The sequence below is a fragment of the Muntiacus reevesi genome, chromosome 9, assembly GCF_963930625.1.
Source record: "Muntiacus reevesi chromosome 9, mMunRee1.1, whole genome shotgun sequence".
Lineage (NCBI taxonomy): Eukaryota > Metazoa > Chordata > Mammalia > Artiodactyla > Cervidae > Muntiacus > Muntiacus reevesi.
This window is the reverse complement of record NC_089257.1, coordinates 48,453,652-48,478,907: the sequence shown is the minus strand read 5'-3', so window position 1 is coordinate 48,478,907 and position 25,256 is coordinate 48,453,652. Positions and strand designations below refer to the sequence as shown.

Genomic DNA, 25,256 nt, shown 5'->3' with positions numbered 1-25,256 from the left:
TTTTGGCCAACTTGGGTTAGGCAACCTTGAAGACCATTGGCGGTAGCAGCTGTCTTGCACTCACAGGTAAGTGAGCAGTGAAGCCTAATGGTTAGGAGCACAAACTCGGCACCAGAACAGCCTGAATCAACACACGTGTACCAGCTGTGTGATCTTGGGTAAGTCACTCCAGCACACTGTACTTCTGTTTCTTTTTCTGTGAAACATGGATAATAACAGTACTTATCTCACAGAGCTGTTGTGAGGATTAAGTTAAAGTACAGAAAGCATTTGGAACAGTACCAGGATCAGAGCTGATGATATTAGGTGAATTGGTGTCACCTGTATTTTATGAAAACTAAGACACAAAGATGCTGGGACTTTCTTGGTCCTTCAGGAAGACTTCTACATATGTCAGGACTGCTATCTGGCTGAGAGCAATGGCAATATGTAATCAGTTATAACATGCAACCCAATTTCAAAGAAGTTTAAAAACTGAAAAAAACGTGAGTTTTAGAATTGATGAAATGTGAAGTAGTATTTGGTTGTTTTAACTTCTCTCTTTAAATTGAGACAGTTCATATACCTAATATTCACTTTTTTAAAGTGTGCAACTAAATGGTTTTTAGTACATTCACCAGGCTTTTCAGCCATTACCACTGTCTAATTTTAGAACATTTTTATCACCCCAAAAAGAAATTCTATGCCTGCTAACAGTCTTTTCCCATTCTCTCTTCCCAGTTCCTGGTAACCACAATATAATTTTTCTCTCTATAGATTTTCCTATTTGGGACATTTCATATAAATGGAATCATACAAGATATTGCTTTTTTGTATCGGGCTCCTTTCACTTAGCATGTTTTCAAGGTTTATCCATGTTGTAGCATGTATTAGTACTTCACTCTTGTTTATATCCAAATATAGTTCCATTGGTATGGATATATCCATGGTATGGATATACCATCTTTTATCTATTCATCATTTAATGGCCATTTGGATTGTTTCTGGTTTTGGCTACTATGAATAATATGAATAATGATAATATGAGCATTTGTGTATAAGTTTTTTGTGTGGACATGTAATTTCAGTTTTCTTGGGTGTATACCCAGTAGGGTCAAATGATAACTCTGTGCCTGATTGTTTGATAAACTGCCAGACTATGTTCCAAAGCAGCTATACCGTTTCATACATGTATTAAAGTTCTAATTCTTCTACATCATCATTAGCATATATTATTGTCTGTCTGTCTTTATTATAGCCATCCTAGTGGGTATGAAGTGGTGTCTCATTATTGTTTTGATTTCATTTCTCCATTAAGCACCTTTTCATGTGCATATTGGGTACATGTATATCTTCTTTGGAAAAATGTCTATTTAAATTCTTTGCCAACTTTTACATTGAGTTATTTGTCTTTTTACTGTTGAGTTGTAGGAGTTTTAAAAATACTTTAGATACTAGATTCTTATCACTTATAAGACTTGCACATATTTTCCCTCCCATTTTGTGAATATCTTTTATTTTCTTGATAGTGTCTTTTGAAGCACAAGTTTTAATTTGATGAAATCCAGTTTAATCCATTTTCTCTTTGATTTCTTTTGTTTTAGATATCACATCTCAGAAACCATTGCCTAATCCAAGGTCTTGAAGATTTATAACTGTGTGTTTCTAAGAGTTTTATTGTCCCAGCTTCTATGTTTAGGTCTTTAATATATATTTATTTAATATATTTAGGTCTTTAATACAATTTGAGTTAACTTTTTTTTTTTAGTTAACTTTTATATATGGTATGAAGTATAGGTTCAGATTCGCTCTCTTGCAAGTGGATATCCAGTTTTCCCAGCATCATTTGTTGAAGAGTTTTCTTTCACCCACTGAATTGCCTTGGCACCCTTGTTGATTGTTCAATGATGCATGGATTTATTTCTGGACTCTCAATTCTATTCCATGGAATTTTTAAATCTGCCTATCCTTGTGCCAGCATCCTTATGCCAGTCTTGATACTAAAGTTTTGAAGCAAGTTTTGAAATCGGGAAGTGTGAGTCCTCCAACTTTGTTCTTCTTTTTTAGATTGCTTTGCCTCCTCTGAGTTTCTTGCATCTCCATATGAATTTTAGGATCAGATGGTGAACTTCTATGCAAAAAAAGGCAACTGAAATTTAGATAAGGATTGTAAGGAATTTATAGATCAATTTGGGGAGAATTTCCATCTAAACAATATCAAATCTTCTAATCTGTGAACTATTAATTTAGTTTTGGTGTATACTAACCTGAAATCTAATTAGTTTTATCTGACAAGGAGCCTGGGTCAGACATCCACAGTTGATCAGAAAAATTAGTTAATTTTTTAAATTAGTTAATTAACTAATTAGTTAAAAACTAGTTTAGCAATTGAGTTAATTGCTAAATGTTTATTTTGCGTTGTGGGGATAAGGTACAGTTTTACTTTTGTCAAGGTGGGAGAAAAGTGGAAAGACTTTGTGTAAATTGGTAGAGCCTACCAATAATCAAAGAGATGTCATTAAGATAAAGTTACATTTTATATTATACACTTTTAAAAGGCATGTTCCCCACTTAAGAAATCTTAATATAATACATATAGAGTAGGAAATGGCAACCCATTCCAGTATTCTTGCCTGGATAGTTCCATGGACGGAGGTGCCTGGGGGGCTATAGTTCATGTGGTTTCAGAAAGTTGGACACGACTGAGCACAATATAACATAATGATTTAAACATCTCTTATATTATAGAACAGAAAAATTATGGGATGATCTTTTTGTAATATAGAGTCTTTTAAAAGTCTTCTGAATAATAGAGATAAATTGAAATTTGTGTGTAAATCAACTTTTTCTTGATTTAAGAAAACTGAAGTCCATCTCTTCTCTCTAGGGTTTTGATATTTTTACTAACAGGATCAACAAACCCTGGAACAAACTGTACTAATTGCTTCTATGTTTTGTTATATTGACAAACTTCAATTCTGATCTCACTTAAATGTTAAGTAATTTGATATTGCATTGTAACAATGACGTTACCATAGAGTGTTTAAGTAAACTGTATATAATACTTGTTGCCAGTGGTGACATTAATAATTACAGGAATAGGGTGAGAGCAAATTATTGTGTAGTAATGACCCCTGGCATAGGTTGAGTTCCCTTGGTAGTATCAAGAGTTTGTCATGTTAGTGGCCATGGTGTTACAGTCCATTACCTCACTACAAACTGACGACTTCCCCTATGTAAGTAACCATAATATTTAATGTAGCTGCCTTGAGTCACTTGAAAACTCAAAAAAAATTCTTTTTTTTTTTTTTTTTTTGTCTAAGGCATTTACATCAAGGGTTCCTCAAGAAAGCCTAGTACCTCTATGTATATATTTTAGAAAGTTATGTGTTACTTCTTTGTGTGGTTTCTCTGATTCTTCCCTATAATTATTAGTGACATTTGCACATAAGAAATTAATATTTGTCTATTTTTCAGTCTATCTACCTATTTATCTATCCATCTATATGTTACCATATTCTACAAAGCCTCTGCCTTCCTTCTTCCTGCTCTTTCTTCCTTTATTCCATTCACTCTTTCATTTACTAACACCATGCTTTTTATTAAATAGCTATTAATTGCCAGCCACTGTCTCAGGTACTGGGAGCAAGCAGTAAACAAAGAGGCTGGGTTCCTACTGTCTTGGAGCTTAACTTCCCCTGAGGAAAGAAAGAAGGTAAATTAGATTGTCTTAGATGGTATTCAGTGCTCTATGACAACAAAGTAAAGCGATGTGATAGACTATGTTTCATAGGGGTATCAGGGAAGGAAGGCTTCTCTGAGGATATGGCATATGAGCTGAGATACAAATGATGAAAAGGAACCAGCCTTGTGGAGTTATGGGGGCAGAGACTTATAGGCAGAGGAAATAGCAAGTCAAAATATCTGAAGCAGCTTAAAATCCCACCATCAATACAATGAAAAAAAGGTTTCATTGAAATTTCATTTCATAAAAATGAGAGAAAACAGAAGAGAGAGGACAGAAGAAAATTGTAACACTGATAGGCAAGCTGTAGAGCTTGACAAAATTGTTAAAGTTGAGTTGTAAATTTGGTTCTTGTCTTCCTGGAAGCTAAGGTGAAAAGGGGAAAGTGATCAATTTCATGGTTAATTTTGTTTATAAGGAAATGAGGTATCAGTTTTTTAAGGAGAAAACTTTTCCCCCCTGGCACTCAGGGTTGAAATACCTTGAGTTTCCTACAAGGGGCATAGAGTGATTTTATGTTAGTGTGGATCCACCCTCCCTCCCCACTAGATGTCCACATCCTAATCTCTGGAAGCTGTGAATGTTACTTCATGTGCACAAAGCACTTTGCAGAGGTGATTATGTTAAGGACCTTGGAATGGGGAGATTATTCTGGATTTTCTGGGTGGACCCCATCTAATCATTTGGGTCCTTAAAAGCTAAGAACCTCTCCTAGCTAGATTCAGAGAGAGATGTGACCTCAGCAGCATGATCAGAAAGATGCAGCATTGCTACCTTTGAAGATGGAGGAAGATGGTCATGAAACCAGGGAATGAGGTAACCCCTAGAAACTGGAAAAGGCAAGGGAACAGATTCTCCCCCAGAGCCTCCAGAAAAGAACAAATACCTGCTGACACTGATTTCAGTCCATTGAGTGCAGTGTCAGACTTCTGACTTACGCAGCTGCAAGATAATACACTTATGTTGTTTAAATCACCAAGTTTGTGGTAATTTTTAAAAAAATCATATAAAATCAATATAATTAGATTCACCTTGGTTGCAATAACAGAAACCCAGCCACCTGAACTAGCTTAATCAAAAGAGTGCACCTTATTATAAAGATTTGTAATATTACTTGGAATTCAAAGGCAGCAATGCAGCTTACTTCAGGAAATAAAATGATCAGGGATGGAGAATTGTCAGAATTCCTTTGGTCTCTTCTCTCCTCTTTGTGAATCTCTTTTATCCTTCCTATTCTTTTCATATTTTTCCTACAACCTGGTTTTCTGCATTTCGCCAGGCCACATAGTAGGGAAGCATGTCCATAAATAGCTTCTGACTTTTTATATTATAGCATTCTATGTTTCTATGTTAGCTACCTAGAGAAAAACTAAAATCTCTCAGTACTAATTTGAAATTCCTGGGAGAGGGATATGATTGGGTTGGCTCTGGTACTGCTATTGGACAGTGGACAGGTGGCCTAGTTTGTCTGAGGATCAGGGCTAGCTTCCAGAAAAAGATATCTGGCTATACCGTTGTTTTTAAAATGCAACTTACAATGCATCTAGGGGTCAAGAAATTGTTTAATGAGTAGAAACCAACATTAAGCAATATAATGCATGTGATATGGGTAACATTTCATAAAACTTGTTTCAGTTATTAAATGTGTAGGTACATGTATACTGGGTGATAATGTAAAACATACTTCTTTTGGTGGATTATGGTCAAAAAAATTAGAAAAACCCTAGGCTGGGCAATATGGTAGGATCTGCTGTGCCATGCTTAGTCACTCAGTCATGTCCGACTCTTTGCAACCCAGTGGACTGTAGCCCGCCAGGCTCCTCTGTCCATGGGGATTCTCCAGGCAAGAATACTGGAGTGGGTCATTATGGCCTCCTCCAGGGGAGCTTCCCAATCCAGGGGTTGAACCCAGGTCTCCCGCATTGTAGGCAGATTCTTTACCATCTGAGCAACAGGGAAAACCCAAGAATAGTGGAGTGGGTAGCCTATCCCTTCTCCAAGGGAACTTCCCGACCCAGGAATCGAACCGGGATCTCCTGCATTGAAGGCGGATTTATTACCAGCTGAGCCACCAGGGAAGCCCAGGATTCTGCTACTGGCATGTAATAAACATCGTTCTTAAAATATTATAATCCCTCCAGTAAATCCAGAGGTATCATGCATATTTTTTTAAACCTTATCTGTTAACATTAGCAGATGGCATAAGGGTAAAGCATGACTTAGTAGAGACTATTTTCTAAGGGTGAAGAAAAAGTGGTACAAACAGCTTTTTTGATGGTCTGGCTTAATTCAGAATAAAACATAGCCTAGTGGTTTCCCAACCTAACTTTGTAGTTTTGCATCAAGCTCACATGAAGATCTTTTAAATATGATTTCATGAGATTTACTTAATCAGAATTCCTGGAAGCGTGTCCTATGAATATTTAAATACAAATAAAAACAAATAGAACTCCCCAGATGTCTCTGATTTATAGCAGGTTTGGGACTTACTTGACCTAGAGACTATGCATTGATAGAGGAGGAGGTTATCTGCATACCTTTCAATTCTTTAACTGCTGTTTCTCACCACCACAGGCATGAGAAAGCGGACAGTTTCAAGTTATTTCTTGGTAAGGCTGTGGAGTGTAAGACTACACAGCTGCTGATTAAAGGCAGATTCATACACTTCACAGCTCAGTGAAGCAGATGGTAGAGTTTATCTTCGTTTGTTGGACATTGTGACACCAACATTCATGCTTGGATAAAGGCAGGTTTGGGGGAGAGAGGCAGAGAGAAAATCCTTGCAGGCTATTCCAGACCCTTGTTAGACAACAGTTCTGTACTTCTTCAGAACAAAGTATGGCCAGTACCCCAAAGTTCTAGGGTATAGGACATGGTGGGGAATTATTGAAAAATTTGTAATACTGAAGTTACCAGTTGCTCACTAGCAGCCATTATGAGTTGTCAGGTAAAACTGACAGGAGAAACCCATTGCCAAAGGTGGACTTCTACCTCTAAGAAGTAAAATGAATCAACCTCTGTACCAAGTTCTTGGCTATAATCAAATAAACTGTAGAGGACATCTGCCTGAATAATTAGGCTAGTGTCAGGACAGTTGAATTTCTTTCCCCCCAGCTGCTAAAGAGCAGGACCCGTGTCCATAGAAGCCATTCCTAGATCAGGTCAGAAATACATAAGCATACACAGCTGGAGTCCGTGTTTCTAGCCTTTGTTGTAGGGGGCATGCATTCAGATGGTCCACAGAGCTTTGCGGCTAACACATATTCCTGGGAATTACCTTTTGATCTGTCAACAGCCTTCTCAGCCCCTCTGTGGGGACAAACACCATGCACTTCGGGGGCCTTCCCCCAGCACCGATATTCATTTTCCTGACTTTTAGACCAGCTCTGACCCCATTGCGGTGCGAGGCTTACAGCACCAGCTCCAACTGGCTGCCCCAGAAAGCCTCGGACCCTGAGCGAGAACTGTGGCCTGGATATCCTCTCAGTTCTGTGATATCATTGCTATAAAGGTTTAATTTCCTGTAATACGTGTCTGCTTCTCTGTCCCTGAGACAGGGTTCTCAGGTCCATCTCTAGGAGGAGCTGCTCGCGGGGGCGCCCCTGAGCGCCCCTGGGGGGCCTCCCTCCTTGACAGCCCGGCTGTGGGAGAAGGGCTTCGCGCCGGCCGACGCACTTTGTCCCCAGGCGGCCCCCGTCCACCTCCCTGCGGTTGCCCCGCCGGCCGAAAAGTTTCTCCAGGTGCGGAATTTCGGGCTCCGCGACCACCGGGGCGGAGTGTGCGCACCAGTCGGAAGCCAGCCAGCCCGCCCGCGGGCCCGGGTGAGTGGCCCCTGGCGTCGCGGGGCAGGATGGGCCCCGCGGGAAGGGCGGGCGGGCCCCGGGCCGAAGCCGGCCCGGCCGTTGCTATGGCAACGCGCCGGCAAACCGGCCGCTGGGCCTCCGCTGCCCGGTCGGCAGGCGGCCCCCGCCGTCGCCTCGTAGTGTGTCCTGGGGCCCAGCCGTTGGGACCCCATTTCCCCTGGGTCGGCGTTTGGGGTGGTCCCTGGTTCATCTTCTCCTTCTCACCTTGACCCCTACCTTGGGACGTGAACCTTTTTGAAATTTAAAGCGAACATACTCTAGGGTGAGTATAGCACATCCTTAAAAGTTCTGAATTTGTGTTTTCCCTTCCGCTATCTGCCTTCTCTCTTTTTTTAATCTCCTAGAGCCTGGCACCTAGGAGGACCTCATAATATGATTTAGCTCTTTCTTACCGCACTTAGGGTACTTCCTTGCACACAGTGGATGCACGTCCAAGGAGATAGTACGCCGTTAAGAGCAGCCTCTGTGTGGACAGGTAATTTAAGTGCGCTATCTCAGTTTCCTCATCTGTTAAATGTAGAGTATAATTTCTACACGTGTGCTGGGTTTGAAGGAGCCTCTGTGTGAAACTGCTTTGTAAACCGTAAATGTCAAGCACTTGGGGTTTAGTTTTAAGGGATCTTTATATGCTGCGCGCGGTTTGATTCTCCAGGTCCCACACTATCAGCCAAGGGGGGAACTTTCTCTTTTGTCTGACCACTGAACTGCTCCAGTATCCAACCAGAAAATATGGTCATGCGTCAGAAGAGGGCTCTGCCAATGGAAAGAAACATCGTTTCGAACTTAAACATTTTTTGTTTTAGGCACTCTTTCAGGCTCCCCCACTTCACATTGCAACTGCCATGCAGATGCCTCACATATTTAAATATCTAGCTCATGTAAATCTCTAATATTCCTATCTCGGTGAATCATACCAACATCCATCTAGTTTGCAAACCAGAAGTTATGGACTCTCTTTTCATGTCCAGATCATCAAGCTCTGTTCATTTTATGTTCAAACCAGACTCAATTCCATTCACTTCTTTTAGTCTCTGTCATTGGTCACCCTAGATCAGGCCGTCATGGTCTCTTGCCTGGTCTTCTGTAGTGGCCCCCAAACTAGTCTGAAGGTATTCACCTATCCTTTCAATATTCTCATCTATTCTTACCCTGCAGTAGGGGTAATCTTTTGAAAACTAAAATTTAATTATGATACCCTTCTCCTCTCTCTTGCTTTAAGTCTGTCAGGATTTCTTACTACTTTTAGGATAAAGGTACCACTCTTTAATGTGGTCTATAAATTGGGTGACCATATATTTTATTACACAGACCAAGATACCTTTGAGAGTAAAAGAGAATATAAATTACACTGGGAATGTCCGTCAGGCAAACTGGGGTAAATGTTATTCCACTTATAAGGTCCTGTAGCATCTACCTCCTCTATAGTGTGAAAATTGTTCAGTCATGTCTGACTATTTGCGGCCCCATGTGACAGACTTTATTTTTTGGGGCTCCAAAATCACTGCAGATGTTCATTGCAGCCATGAAATTAAAAGATGCTTGCTCCTTGGAAGAAAAGTTATGACCAACCTAGACAGCATATTAAAAAGCAGAGACTTTTTGCCAACAAAGTTCCGTCTAGTCAAAGCTATGGTTTTTCCAGTAGTCATGTATGGATGTGAGAGTTGGACTATAAAGAAAGCTAAGTGCCGAAGAATTGATGCTTTTGAACTGTGGTGTTGGAGAAGACTCTTGAGAGTCCCTTGGACAGCAAGGAGATCCAACCAGTCCGTCCTAAAGGAAATCAGTTCGGAATATTCATCGGGAGGGCTGATGCTGAAGTTGAAATTCTAATACTTTGGCCACCTGATGCGAAGAACTGACTCATTTGAAAAGACCCTGATGCTGGGAAAGATTGAAGGTGGGAAGAGAAGGGGACAACAGAGGATGAGATGGTTGGATGGCATCACCAACTCAATGGACATGAGTTTGAGTAAGCTCTGGGAGTTGGTGATGGATAGGGAGGCCTGGCATGCTGCAGTCCATGGAGTCACAAAGAGTCGGACATGACTGAGCGACTGAACTGAACTGAAATGAACTGGACTGTAGCCTTCCAGGCTCCTCTGTCCATGGAATTCTCCAGGCCAGAATATTGGAGTGGGTAGCCATTCTCTTCTCCAGGGGATCTTACCAACCCAGGAATCGAACTCAAGTCTCCTGCACTGCAGGCGGACTCTCTACCATTTGAGCCACCAGGGAAGCTCCTTATCTGACATCAGGCTCCCCTTGTTCTCTATGTTCCAGTTACACATAGAGAACTTTGTGTTCTCTATGTATAAGAACTGGAGCTTTGTGTTCCAGTTACACAAAATTTGTCTCCATTTTCCCTCCTACTCCAGGGCCTTTGCACATGCTCTTCTCTCTTCCCTCATCTTGTTAACTCTTGCCTATCCTTCACTTCTCAGATCAGATGATTCCCAGAAAAGCTGCCACTGACCAGTCTGTCTAGGACAACCCCCCTCAGGGTGTAAGCTTTTCTGATACCAATTATATCTCCTTAGTAACATCATCACAATTTCAATTTTCTCTGTGTGTCTGATACATAGTATGTAGTTAATAAATACCTATGTTTTAATTATAAAGATTTTTCTATTCCATTAAACGACCTCAAAATAACCATCATGGTTAAGAGCACAAACTCCAGAGCCAGGCAGATGGAGAGATTTGAATTTCAATTCTGCCATAATTCCTTATCTGAAACCCATGGGGCTAGTTGTGCTTTAAGATTAAGAATTTTTTAGATTATAGAAGGACAACATGGTTTATAAACTGCATCCCTTCTGGTGGGGTCTTGGGCAGCACTCTGTAATCAAACACATTAATTTTTCTTTAGAAAGAAAACTTCACTCTGAGATAAGTAAAGACTATACATACTTTTACATGAGTTCAGGTCAGGTTTTGCAAAGAAATGGATTTGCCACAAATTTATGAGAACATTTGGTATTCAGACCTTTTGGATTTTAGGGTTTCAGATAAGGCCATGTGAATCTGTGCCAGTGTAACTTTAAACCAACTACTTAACTTCTTTGTGCCTCAGATTCCTCAACTGTGAAAAGGAGATGATACTAGCACCTACTTACCTTACAAGTTCTGTTTATGTTGGAGGAGTAAATGAGTTAATACATGTTAACTGCTTTGGACAGTGAATGTTACTTAATCAGGGCTATAGAGGAATCAGCTCTTACTATATCATTTTTATTTGCCCCATAATGACACTATGGATGAACCATAATTTATTTGTAATTTACTTATTGTTTGACTAGTTATATTTCAAATACAGAAATGTAGAGATGAATTTCTTTATAATTAAATCTTTTGAGTAGATTTTTGGTTACTGAAGATCAGTTCCTGAAAATGAAATTATAGAGTCAAAGGACGGATGAATACTTTTCAAACATACTGCTACCTTTGGAAAGATTATACCAATTTACCATCTTGCTATCACTTTTATGACATCTGTGTTAGCATTATTATTTTAAAAAAATCTGCAAATTTCACAGATAAAAATATTATCTTATTTTAACTCACATCTTCCATTATTAATGTATTTAAGCCTTAAAAAATCTTGTTACTAGCCATTAGCTATTTCTGTTCTGTGAATTGCCCGCACAAGTTCTTTGATGGTTTTACATAGAGTCTCAGCTTTTTGTTAATTGTTTAGTTTGATTTCCACCTTTCTGGCCCAGGCAGGAGCCAGTATGCTGGACTTTGGCTGGAATTAGTTGAATTAGTTGGTATCCCTGGAGCCTGGGGCGAGTTGTTACTTGCCTGCAGATGGCTGAGCAATGTAGAAAGCTGTGTTGCAGAGGCTGGATCTTGGGGAAAGTCTGAAATCAAGATCAGGTTGTTTATCTGAGTCTCCTGGCTAACAGGCCTTAGGAGAAGGAGAACATCCAGATAGGAGGCAAGGAACTAAGGCAGAAGAAGGAGGCAGAGTGACCATGAAAGCTCTGAGAAACTATAACCTTTTTTAAAAAGGGACCTAGCAATTTCTTGTATGGATGAGGAGGGGAATGTGGGGGTGGGGGTGGGGGTGGCACTGTCTAGACTAGACACTGATTTGTGTAAACTCTTTATAGAGTAAGGATATTAACCCTTGCTTGTCATGTTGGGGTGTTTCTCCTATAGTTGCCTTTTTAAAAAAAAAATGTTTTTGCAATTGCCTTTTCATTTAATTTATGATGGTTTCTGATTTATAGAAATTAAAACCATTTTATATGGTCTACTCATTAACCTTTACCTTTTTTGATTCATTACTTTTTATGCTTAGGAAGTCTTTTTCATACGGAGACCAGTTAACAAATTACATTTTCTTTAAAAATGTTCTTTTGTAATGTCAGCAAATCAAGGAAGAGTTCATGAAAGTGAATTGAGTAGTGTGATTTCCAGTAAAAAACCTAAAGTATGATAATATAAAAGTTGATATTCATGTCATCTTCATGTCTCCTTGAAGACAGAAGGAAAGAGCTTACACTGCTGTAAAAGACTGATGAAGACTTTCTGCCAGTGTCTGTCGTACGTTGTGAACTTGTAGAACTGTATCCTTAGAGACTTTTAGAAGTGTCCTGAAAGAGAAGGTGTGACCTCTGAAGATATTTTCTACTTCTTTTATCTACCTCATGATTCTGTATAGTATTTCAAGCACCCACAGTTGTTAGATACTGAGAAATGATTTCCCTGTTCTTGTCAGAGGCTTAAAAAGGGAAAATGTGATGTAGAATTAATTGCTGACCTTCCAGGGATTGGTAAATTAGTATGCTTTAAAATGTGCTTCAGGAAGAACTTCCCTTCCTGTGGAGCTCCAGTAGGGATCAGAGGTGAATTGTGTTTTGCTTGGATCTGTCTTAGGGTTCAGAATGTGATGAGTTAACAATTGTATCAATATATCTTTTCTTAATTTATTAACTAAAATAAATTGTGAGGTGAATGACTAATCACCTCACAAATTCCTGCAGTTTTATTGACCCAAAGTTGTTTCATTTCAGGATGTTTTGTAAGATGAGGGGCACTAATTATTAGAATTAAGTCAGACTATCCTTTCTATTAATACTTATAATAGACTAAATATCTTTGCTAATACCATTGACTTTTCAGTTTGACTATCAGTGAGGATGTGGTATGATATCAGGAATAAAGCAAGTGAAAAACACCTTATTGATGAAGACAGGTTGATTTGGAAGTACTGTTTGCCTTAGTATTTGATCTGAATTATTTAGTAGATAGTAAAGAGTTCACCTGCAGTGTGGGAGACTGTCAGCAATGCAGGAGACCCAGTCAGGAGACCCTGATCCCTGGGTCAGGAATATCCCCTGGAGAAGGAAATGGCAACCCACTCCAGTATTCTTGCATGGGAAATCCATGGACAGAGGAGACTGGCAGGCTACAGTCCATGGGGTCACAAAGAGTTGGACACAACTTAGTGATTAAATCACAACTTTAACTATATAAGCTTCATTTAGCAAGTATTTAGTGGGTGCTACGATGTTCCAGGTACAGTTAATAGAATACTATCTTATATTTTTGCTTTTACATTGTATGTGTGCAGAGTTTGTTTGTAATTCAATATTCTTAACATGAGCTGTGTTCACCTGGAAAAACTGGTCATTTGGACTCATACATATTCACTCAGAGAATCTAAGAAAAAGCCCTATAGAAGATGTTCATCCAGTCTCTAAGGTTGAGATGCTGGTAATTGAAAAGTTCTACTCTGTTACTTTGTCGTTATCATGGTGGAATGCTTGTCTGCAGCAACAGAGCTTGCTAGGAGAGAATCCATTTACTATTTACCAAAGGCAGCTCATCTGAGGCTCAGTTTCTTATACTTGAATTCTTTCAAGTCTGTTTGCTGTCAGCAAATCTAACATAGAGGTTCTTATATCTGCTCCAGGGAGTTCAGCTTCCAACCAGCCGAGATATTGGGAAGAAAGCAAATAAATATCCTTGGACGTTTTTCCATGGAAATCAAATTAATTTTTCCTCTCAATCTTCTTTATGTTGGTGTGCAACTTATGACAATAAAATGCAATACTTTTCATATTTGTTATTATGAAAGTAAACACCAGTGTCCAGCAGTGATTTTCAAGTTAACTTAATTGCTTTTCTGTCATATCTTTTTGATAGTACATATGTTATAATGTGTACACTTAGCTCCTTTTTATATTTGCAGCTCACTTTTTAAAAACTGAGATATAATTAACATACCATATAATTTGTTTTTTAAAGTGTTCAGCTCAGTTCAGTCGCTCAGTGGTGTCTGACTCTTTGCGACCCCATGAATCGCAGCACGCCAGGCCTCCCTGTCCATCACCAACTCCCGGAGTTTACTCAAACTCATGTCCATTGAGTCGGTGATGGCATCCAGCCCTCTCATCCTCTGTCGTCCTCTTCTCCTGCCCCTAGTCCCTCCCAGCATCAGGATCTTTTCCAATGAGTCAACTCTTTGTATGACGTGGCCTAAGTATTGGAGTTTTCAGCTTCAGCATCAGTTCTTCCAATGAACACCCAGGACAGATCTCCTTTAGGATGGACTGGTTAGATCTCCTTGCAATCCAAGGGACTCTCAAGAGTCTTCTCCAACACCAGTCAATTCAAAAGCATCAATTTTTCGGTGCTCAGCTTTCTTCACAGTCCAACTTTCACATCCATACTTGACCAAGGGAAAAACTATAGCATTGACTAGACGGACCTTTCTGGCAAAGTAATGTCTCTGCTTTTTAATATGCTATCTAGGTTGGTCATAACTTTCCTTCCAAGGAGTAAGTGTCTTTTAATTTCATGGCTGCAATCACCATCTGCAGTGATTTTGGAGCCCCCAAAAATAAAGTCTGACACTGTTTCCCCATCTATTTCCCATGAGGTGATGGGACCAGATGCCATGATCTTAGTTTTTTGAATGTTGAGCTTTAAGCCAACTTTTTCACTCTCCTCTTTCACTTGCATCAAGAGGCTTTTTAGTTCCTCTTCACTTTCTGCCATAAGGGTGGTGTCATCTGCATATCTAAGGTTATCAATATTTCTCCTGGCAATCTTGATTCCAGCTTGTGCTTCTTCCAGCCCAGCGTTTCTCATGATGTACTCTCATAGAAGTGAAATAAGCAGGGTGACAGTACACAGCCTTGACGTACTCCTTTTCCTATTTGGAACCAGTCTGTTGTTCCATGTCCGGTTCTAACTGTTGCTTCCTGACCTGCATATAGGTTTCTGAAAAGGCAGGTCAGGTGGTCTGGTATTCCCATCTCTTGAAGAATTTTCCACAGTTTATTGTGATCCACACAGTCGAAGGCTTTGGCATAGTCAATAAAGCAGAAATAGATGTTTTTCTGGAACTCTCTTGCTTTTTCGATGATCCAACAGACGTTGGCAATTTGATCTCTGGTTCCTCTGCCTTTTCTAAAACCAGCTTGCCCATCTGGAAGTTCACAGTTCATGTATTGCTCAAGCCTGACTTGGAGAATTTTGAGCATTACTTTACTAGCGTGTGAGATGAGTGCAATCATGTGGTAGTTTGAGCATTCTTTGGGATTGCTTTTCTTTGGGATTGGAATGAAAACTGACTTTTTCCAGTCCTGTGGTCACCGCTGAGTTTTCCAAATTTGCTGGCATATTGAGTGCAGCACTTTCACAGCATCATCTTTCAGAATTTGAAATAGCTCAACTGGAATTCCACCATCTCCACTAGCTTTGTTCATGGTGATGCTTTCTAAGGCCCACTTGACTTCACATTCCAGGATGTCTGGCTCTAGGTGAGTGATCACACCATTGTGATTATCTGGGTCGTGAAGATCTTTTTTGTACAGTTCTTTTGTGTATTCTTGCCACCTCTTCTTAATATCTTCTGCTTCTGTTAGGTTCCCTACCATTTCTGTCTTTTATTGAGCCCATCTTTGCATGAAATGTTCCCTTGGTATCTCTAATTTTCTTGAAGAGATCTCTAGTCTTTCCCATTCTGTTGATTTCCTCTATTTCTTTGCTTTGATTGCTGAGGAAGGCTTATTTCTCCTGGCTATTCTTTGGAACTCTGCATTCAAATGGGAATATCTTTCCTTTTCTACTTTGCTTTTCACTTCTCTTCTTGTCACAGCTATTTGTAAGGCCTCCTCAGACAACCATTTTGCCTTTTTGCATTTCTTTTCCATGGGGATGGTCTTGATCCCTGTCTCCTGTACAGTGTCACGAACCTCCGTCCATAGTTCATCAGGCACTCTGTCTATCAGATCTAGTCCCTTAAATCTATTTCTCACTTCCACTGTATAGTCATAAGCAATCATCACCACTGTCTAATTCTAGAATGTTTCATAACCCCCTAAAGAAACCTCACATCTGTTAGCAGTCACTCCCCATTCTCCCTTCCCCTAACCCCTGGCAAACACTGATCTACTTTCTCTATGGATTTACCTGTTATCATGGACATTTTGTATAAGTGGAATCGTACAATATGGACCCTATTGCATTTGGCTTCTTTCACTTAGCATGATATTTTAAAGAATCATTTCTGTTGTAGTATGTATTAGTCCTTCATTCTTTTCTATAACCAAGTAAAATTCCACTGTATGGATATACCACATTGTTTTTATCCATTTATCAGTAGATGGTGATTTTGGTTGTTTCTTTTCCTTTTTTTGATATTATGAATGATGCTACTGTGAGTATCTATTTATAAGTTTTTGTGTGAACACATCTTTTCATTTCTCTTGAGTATATATCTAGGATATCCAGGAGTAGAATTGCTAGTCATTTCTATGTGTGACTTTTTGAAGACTGCCAAACTGTTTTCCAAAGTATTTAATAGTTGCACCATTTTGCATTTCCACCAGTAATGTGTGAGGAATCTCATTTTGCACACCATCACCAAGCCTTTTTTATTGTCTGTCTTTTTGATTATAGCCGTCTGTGTAGGTGTGAGGTGGTACCTCATTATACTTTGGATTTGCATTTCCCTGATGACTAATGATGTTGGACATCATTGGCTATTTGTATATCTTCTTTGGAGAAGTAGCTATTTAACTCCTTTGTTTATTTTTAAAATTTGAATTGTTTTTTTATTATTGAGTTGTAATAGTTCTTTATATATTCTGAATGTTAGACCCTTATCAGATGTATGATTTGCAAACTTTTCCTTCCATTCTGTATGTTGTCTTTTTGATTGTTTCCTGGTAGTGTCTTTTGAGGAACAAAAGGTTTTAATTTTATGAAATTCAATATATATGTTTTTACTTTGATTGCTTGGCTTTAGTGGAGAAGGGAATGGCAACCCACTCCAGTATTCTTGCCTGGAGAATCCCATGGACAGAGGAACCTGGTGGGCTACAGTCCATGGGATCACAACGAGTCGGACATGACTGAGTGACTAACACTTGCTTGGCTTTAGATGTCATGTGTAAAAAATTGTTGCCTAATTCATGGTCGTGAAGATTTACTTGTTTTTTTTCCTAAGAGTTTTATGGTTTTAGCTCTTATATTTAGGCCTTTGATCCATTTTGAGTTAGTTTTTGTATATGTGTAGAGTAAGTGTCCAGATTCATCCTTTTGCATGAGGATAGTCCGTTGTCCCAAGACCATCTGTTGTAGACCTCACATTATTTGTTTAAGTCAACTTGTAAGTCCTGTTGTTTTGATGAAACATTTGGCTGATACCCTGTCACCTCAATTAGATGCCACCATCCTACACAGAAGACGTTGCAGACAAAGGAACATCTGTATTACTAATTAGTACTTTGCTTACCGTCTCTATGTAGGCTTACAACCCGGTGAGGAGGCTTGCAGGGGATGTTAGAAGCTTCAGGGCTGCTTCCCCTTCTAATTAAGGCCTCTCAGGTAGACCCGTGGTGTTGCCTCCTTGCTGTCTTTCCTCTGAATTATAACTTGATTGCCACTTGACCTTCTAGAGAACAGGAAAAGTAAAAGAGGCATTGCTTTTCTCTAAGCAGGAGAGGCCCTAAAATTATCTTTCCAGACTCATGGGAGGAATGTGGGAAGAGTTGTGAACCTTTCAACAAAGAAAAGGGGATATTCTCAAGGGAAGGCAGAGCTCTTTCATTTCTTCATGCTTTCCATTGAAAGCTCCACCCTCTGGAATCATAACCCAGTTGAGCCTTGGCTTGTTTCAAAACTCCTTTTCCTTGGAGTGGAATGATAGGGAAGGGAGACTTGTGTTCCTTCCAGGAATTCAGGTGTGCAGTGGGGGAAAAGCTTAGGACTGGGGTCAGGCTCACCTGAGTTCAGATTTTGTCTCTGTGTATCTGTCATTGGTTTCTTTATCTATCAAATGAGGATTATAACCCCAACTTCCCAGAATTACTACAAAAAACAAATCAAATGTCATATATCAAGTGCCTAACAAAATTGTAGCCCCTCAAAAAAGGCTTGTTTCCCTTCTCTTTTTCCCAAATCTTCTGGGAAATTTGTGTAAATATAGCTTTCTAAAATTCCACAGAATCTTGACACCGAAAGGGACCTTCATACTCATGACCATATCACTTTGCTGAACCTGTCAAAGCTCTTTTCATGTATATTTGCTTGATTTATTCAGTCAGTTTTTATTGATCAATTAGTGTGCTTCAGGCACTGTTTTCTGTATGTCTTTCATTAGTCAGTAGAGAAGAGGTGAAAGACATATGACACAGAACCTGGCATGTGGTTGTTACTTCACTTATCCTACTTCCCTCATTTGATTCATTCACTTACTAAACTGTGAGCCAGACACTATGCTGGATTCTTGGAATACAAAGATACCGCCTTTGAGAGCTCACAGTGTGTTTTGGAGGGCAGCACACCAAGAAACAATCATATCCATAGGAGTTGTCACAGCAACACGAGGCTTGGTGCCGTGGGAACTGGAGGAGCGCTCTCCTGAGTTTGCTAGGGGCAATCAGGGGAGGCTCAGCAGAAGGGGAAAGGGATCTGAGGCAGGATGGAGGCCTGGGGTGGGAAAGAGTGTAGGCCTTTAAGGAAGTTGATATCCAGGGGAACAATTGGAGCCACTGACTGACAGGCTAGCAGTGTCTAGCTTACAAACCGCTTATTATGCTGGGCCAAGATTTGAGGTCAGTTTGGGTGGAGACAGAAGCATAATTTGTAGTTTAGAATCTGTTAACATCTGTCTTGGTTTTATTCTTCTTATTCTAAGCCTAGCTTAAAAAATCCTTTTGTCTTTTGTCTTTAGCATATCCCCCAAGCATCTAATCTTATATTTTAGGCTTTTGCCTTCCTGCTTCTCTTTTGGTAGCATCCTGCCACTTGAATATTGTCCTAGGTTACTTGCCCATCTACTTTGGTGTTATGACCTTACAGCTCATGGAGAGCTTGCTCTGTGGCTTTGTGCTTTCTTTGGAGGAATCTCTGTCCTGCTTGCCCCAGGGCTTAGTCAGAAATAGGAAAGACCCATCAGGGTGGCTGAGCCCTAGTAGAGAAGGCTATTGAAGAATGGTCAGGTACAAGGAAGGCCCCTGAGCAGGAGCTGCTGTCCGCTGGTGATTGTGAAGTTGGCACAGTCACAGCCTCCCTTCTGAGCTTCTCCCACAGTCACTTACCCATTGGCTCTGCTCCCGGGCTGTGTCCCTCAGGTCCCTCTTGCTTTGCCTGAAGCAGAGGAACTGAGGGTTGAAGAGTGGCTCGGGAGTCTTTGTCTTGTTGGGGACAGCCTCCTCCCAGAAGCTACTCACTTATCCCCTCAAGACTCAGTCTAAGCTTGCCCTTCAGATGTGAAAGAACACGTCTGAATTTCCAGAAGTCACTTAATGTAGGACTTTGTTTTGAGATCTTCCCTATATTATAAGTCACTGAAGAACTGGCCTTGGAAAGAAGATTGGTGGGAAGGGGGGACATGAGAGCTGTTTTCAAATATTTGAAAGGTTGTTCAAGCACAGCAGACAAGGTGCCAGATTTTGGTCTTTAATTCTGACACTCTTTCTTACTGGTGTTATTTATTTTTTTTTTTCATCTAAATTCCTTTCAGCCTAAAATAATTCTGTGAGTCAATAAATGAAGCAGGCAGTGACTATACTGATTAGATCTAGATTCTTGAGGCAGATTGAATGGCAGTGATTTAGCTTTCTGAGCTCAGCCACTAATGAATTGAAATGGTAATAGCTGTATTTATTATACTCAGAATTGAATGAGTAATTAATAAGCCATTCCTTAACCCCATATTATCTCTGTTTTACAGACTAATTTTTTTCAATAGGATTTCCTTAATTGTATCAAATGTTTCATTTCTAGAATGCTTAACATGTCTGATTTGTATAATCTCCAGGGAAACTAAACAGTCTTAATTACATCCAGTATTTTGATTTCATTTGATTCTTTAGATGAGATTAAAAGTAATTTATTTTAAAGGCTACAATTGCTTTATATATGCCTATGCTTATTGCAAATTTAGCAAGTTTTGGTCATATTACTTTCTCATTACCAGTATCTCAGGTAATTTAGATTGTGGACTAGCATGTAGTATGGTTAACTTCTTTCAGAATGACACTATATTTTAAGCTACCTCCCCCTCCATTTTTCTCATCACTGTCTTTGGTTAAAACTGACTTATATTTTCTATTTATCTAGCCATTTCCACAGTACATGTCAAGACTTGTTCCCTAGGAAGCACAGGGTTCTTTGGTTTGACTCTTCCCTAGTGAATAAATGTTGGTAGTAACTTGTGGAGTATGACTGTTAGTTCTAGACGCCATTTTTTAGTTAAGATATTGGCAAATTGAATTATGCCTAGAGGAGATTGAAGGGCCTGGAATGGTGCAAGGTCTTTAAATGATATGAAGGACAGCTAAGGTATTGGGGATGTAGAAACGATGGTTATCCTCTAGGAAATATGACTGGAGTACACATGTTCATTTCCTTTATATCTAGAAGACTAAGCCTGCTAAAGATGAATTAGGCATATCTGTAAGGACAGACGAGTTACATCCTGAAAGGAGGGCTTATAGGGTGATGATTTTGGCTTGATGTGAGGAGAAATAGTCTATTGTTGGCGTCTGATGAAAACGAGCTTCTTGGGAAAGTAAAGATCCCTGTGGTTGGAAAACTTTTAACAGTGTCCATGTCAACATCGCTCAGTTCTGTGAAGGAAATTCCATGCTGTATCAGATGTCCTTTGAAATCCTTTCCAATTCCAGGATTCTGTGATTGCCTTTCCACTCCTGATACTATGACATGACCACTTCTCCATTCTAGGTTTCACTTTAGTGATTTAAATGATCGATTTTACATTCATGATCATACTGTAGCCAAGAAGGCTGTGTTATAGTAGATAAAAACTGCCTGACATTAAATTATTTTCATAGGTAATTCACAAAGTGTATATATACCACACGCACATGTATATTTATACACATCTATTTTGTATAACTGAGCTACTATACTTTCATAATTTTGTCCTTTGTTCCTATTGTTCTAAAATGTATCAAGCTATAACCTATATAGACTTCTGAGTCTCATAAGAACTTTTTTTAACATTTATTTATCACATTGATTAAAAAAAATACGGTTAAGTGTTCAAAATAAAGCCGATAAAAGAGCTTTTGTGGAAGTAGGAATTAAAAACTGGTAATTTTATTTTGAGAATATTTGAGAAAAATCTATAAATAAAATAGAAAGGACATTCAATTAGTGTCTTAGATATTTAAGAATAGGAAGTGGGAGCACTATAGTCATTTTGGAAAATTGTGTTTTCAGACTCCCTTACTAATTGGATTTTTGAGTGCAGTATTAGTGGTTTCAAATGGAATCACAATTCATTGCAGTTCTGACCTGGGGTAATAGATATAGAGGTAAAATGAAATCCATCTTCCTGAAGAAATACTGGTTTTATGAAATGATTAAACTGATTTTAAAATAAAGCATTAAGTGCAAACCACTAAGAGTTCAAAAAATACTTACAGGCCCCGTGAAAGAAGATTTAGTGCATTTAGCTTTCAAACAGTTTGCTCATTGTGGATGAAATGCCTTTACACTGATGTGAATTATCATGCCAATAAATTAATAAAAAGGGGGAAGTTAGCATGTCTTCTCTTTGGAATGGGCTAAACCTCCAGGGACAGATGGTTCTCTTTTGGAATAGACTTTCTTCTGAGGTGATAAGGCTCCATCTAAGTGTTGGGTTTCTATTCCAAAGCCTTTAGAGAACTTTAGAGCAGTCTGTTTTTTGGGATGAGCCTGAGCACAATGTGGGTGCTATTAAAGTTTTGATTTGATTTGGTATTGTGAAAAAGAAAGTCATTGTGCTGGGAGAATTTCCCTGGTGAGAAAGATACACCAGGACTTTATAGGACTCTTAGAATTCTTTAATACTTTTCATTGTGTATGTGATAATAGCAGATTATATCTCTGTTCCATGAACTTTATATAGCCCAGGCTATTGGTATTAGAGTATTTTATGGGGAATGTCCTTAAGTTTACTGGGGAGGTAAATCCTTGGCAATCTTGGAGAATGAACATATTGTATGACTCTGCTAAAAGCGAATCCTTCATAGGATAGTCTTTTCTTCTAACTCTAGTCTGAACACTGTGTAATGTAAATAGTGATATATAATGTTGAAATAATCATTTTTCAAATATTTGGGTATCAGTTACAAATACTGAACAAATGAATTTATCACTTCATGTTTGACTATTTTAGATTCATGTTGCTAAGGGAAAATACGACAATGAATTTCTGTTGAGAATATCTCACATTTCCCCCTCTAGTAGTAGAGCATCCTCATACATCTTTCTCAGAATATTAATAATATTGGCCATGGACAACCATTTTTGAAGTGTTTGAATCATTTACACACCTACCAGGGTATGGAATAATTTTTTTCTTTTTCTCTTCCCACTTCTTCTCTCCCTGCTCCTCTCCCTCCTTTTTTTGGGAGGGGGATGCTCTGTCCTTCTATATAGGCTATATAAAGACATCAACATGGAGCCCCTTACTTTGTAAGCTTTTGTGTAGAGTGCCATTGGATGAGACTGAGTAGTCCTTATTTCTCTTATTAATTAATATTAAAGTTCACTGGATTATCTGCATGTTAACTTTTAGCAATTTAACTTCTTTCAGGCTTTTCTCCCCTTATTTCTGTGGGAATTCTCTACCACTTCAACTACTGCCTTGTGACTTACTTGTATAAACAGATTGCTCTTTCTCTTTCTTCCTTTTTCTCATTTCCACAAACACCAAACACCTACTATATGCGGTGATAGCTCAGTAGATATAATGATTAATTAATGACACCGTCTCTGTCTTCATGAGAATCTGGTGACAGAGAGGTACTTAAGTAATTTGATAGAATGTGATGAAAGTAATGCCAGAGCTGTGTATAAGTTGCTACCGTGTATAGAGGGTAGAGAAGACTTCTCTAGTAGCTCAGCTGATAAAGAATCTGCCTGCAATGCAGGAGAACCCAGTTCGATCCCTGGGTTGGGAAGATCCCCTGGAGAAGGGCATGGCAGCCCACTCCAATATTCTTGCCTGGAGAATCCTCATGGACAGAAAGGAGCATGGGGTGCTACAGTCCATGGGGTTACACAGAGTCGGATACGACTGAGCGACCAAGCACAGCTTGGCAGCAGAGAAAGTGAAGAAGCTTATTTTGTGTATGGGAATGGGGAAAATAAGAGAACTGAAAATTGACTGTTAAGGTAGAGGTAAGATTGAATATTTATTAATTTTCTTACTTGTCAACGTGTTAATCTGTATGGATTTTAGGCAGTGATTTTTCGGTTCAGTGTGGTGGAACTTACAGTTGGTCAGGAGATTTCCTATGATAGGTTTTTGTTTTTCTTGGTTTCCAGAGGCTCTTAGCAGGAGCTATATTGATGCTTATGATTTCTTGCTTCTATAAGAAACTCGTTTTCTATTGGAAACTATTTTTACCTATTCTTCAGAGAGGCCTTTTTTTACCATTTCCCAAAGATTCTGACCTTGTCACTGGAGAGTCACAATGATTAGATTTTGTGTTATATTGAGTGTCTTTTTAAAACTTTCAACTTCTGTATTTATTAGTATTTTACTTACTTGGCTTACTTTAGTTAAAATAATCCTTACACTTATTGTTGTTTGAAAAATATTGATATTAAGTAATTTATTCAACAGATATTTAATAAACAGGCGTGTGACAGACATTGTGGTGAGCGTTGGGATAAAAGAAATATGTGGTCTCTCCCTTCATATAACTTGTAGTTTGATGGAGGACTATAGACAAGCAAATAGGCAGTAGAGAAAGGGGCTCTGGTAGGGGAAGTTTATGGTACTGCTTGACTTAGGAAGGACACCTGATCCAGATCTGGGGGCCAGGAGATGTGTGTTTTTGATAAAGGAGCATCTAAATTAAGACTGAAGGGTAGGTAGAAATTATCCAGGTAAGAGGCATAGTGGTGGGGCATGGTGCTTCAAGCAGAGGATATAGCATATTTAAAGGTATGGACCTGAGAGATGTGAGACCTGAAAGAATCTTATGAATGGAAAGAATGATGACAGGAGCCTACATGGCGGCTGGGGTGGGAAAGTGGATAAGGATGAGGCTTGGGCCCATATCACACAAGTCATATTGGACTCTAAGTCACATTAAAAAATTCTAGACTTTAATTCACAGTAATAGGGAGTGATTGAAGGACCTCAAGAATGTCGTAAGTAGATACGCATTTTAGAAAAATCATTTTGGCTGCAGTTTGGAGAATATGCTGGAGAGGGCTAGAGATGAAGAGATCAATTAATTGGAGGCTGGTATAGTAATCTAGGTAAGAGATATTGGAGTTGTACGGTAGGGAGATAGCCATAGGCACAACATGAGTAAAACTTTAAGTGGGATATAGGCCCAGATTAATTGGACATTGGACTATGTTTTGATTGTCTGTCTTGATGAAAAACTTTTGGATTTTACACCACTGCAGAACAAATATCTCATGACATTAAAAAATACCATGTTTCTGTTAAAAGTAGTAGTGAATACTATGAAGTGTACCAGACATTATGCTAAGCCCTTTACATTATATTCTTTTGTACTTTACAGTAATCCTGTGAGATAGCTATGAGCACTTTCTCAATTGGACAGATGAGAAAAATGAGACACAGGTTCAGTAATAGGCCCTAGGTCCGATGCTGGCAAGTGCCCAAGCTGGGATTTGAACCATGCTAACTTGGTGCCAGGGTCAGTGCCCTCAGTCAACTGGTCTCCAGTCCTGGAAGTTGGGGGCCTAGGCGTGGGGCCTCGTCTCCAGCTTTGTCTCTTTTCCTGTTCTGTATCCATTCTGAAGAGAAATAGATTCATTCTATAGATATTTAGAGGTAGAAGCAGGATTGGTGGATTCAGGGAGAGGGAGGAGAGTCGCACGGCTCTTAGAGTTATGAGGGTGATGGGGGGACTCCGGGGGTGATGGGGACCATTCGCTGAAGTAGCGGTCTCAGGAGGTGAAGGTGGAAGAGCAAGTCCAGGCGAGGGTTGAGGACAGAGGATGAGGCGAGAGTGTTATTACTGGTGTGAACATGTTGAATTTGAGTTGCTTGTAGGTCATGCTTGTTGATATAATCAGTGTGGGCCTGTTGTTTGCTGTTGCGGTAGATGGAATTCAGAAACCTAGGGCTACCAGATTCAAGGCGGCTTCTGTGGACAAAGTCTTGGTTGGCATAGGTAAGAGCCTTCTAGGTAAGG

At 39.4% G+C, this 25,256-nt stretch overlaps 1 protein-coding gene across 4 annotated transcripts in view; it reads left to right on the top strand.

Annotated features, from left to right (window-relative positions):
• The first annotated feature begins 7,706 nt into the window (after positions 1–7,706).
• The window catches only part of STK33 (serine/threonine kinase 33), a 181,642-nt gene continuing 164,092 nt past the window's right edge, over positions 7,707–25,256 (top strand). For 2 of the 4 annotated variants that reach the window (XM_065944595.1, XM_065944592.1), the window contains exon 1: positions 7,960–8,062. The gene's annotated coding sequence lies outside the window, so the exon portion shown is untranslated. Of the gene's footprint in view, positions 7,850–7,959; positions 8,063–25,256 lie in introns of those variants that run through there. The other 2 variants (XM_065944593.1, XM_065944596.1) reach the window with 2 other exon arrangements.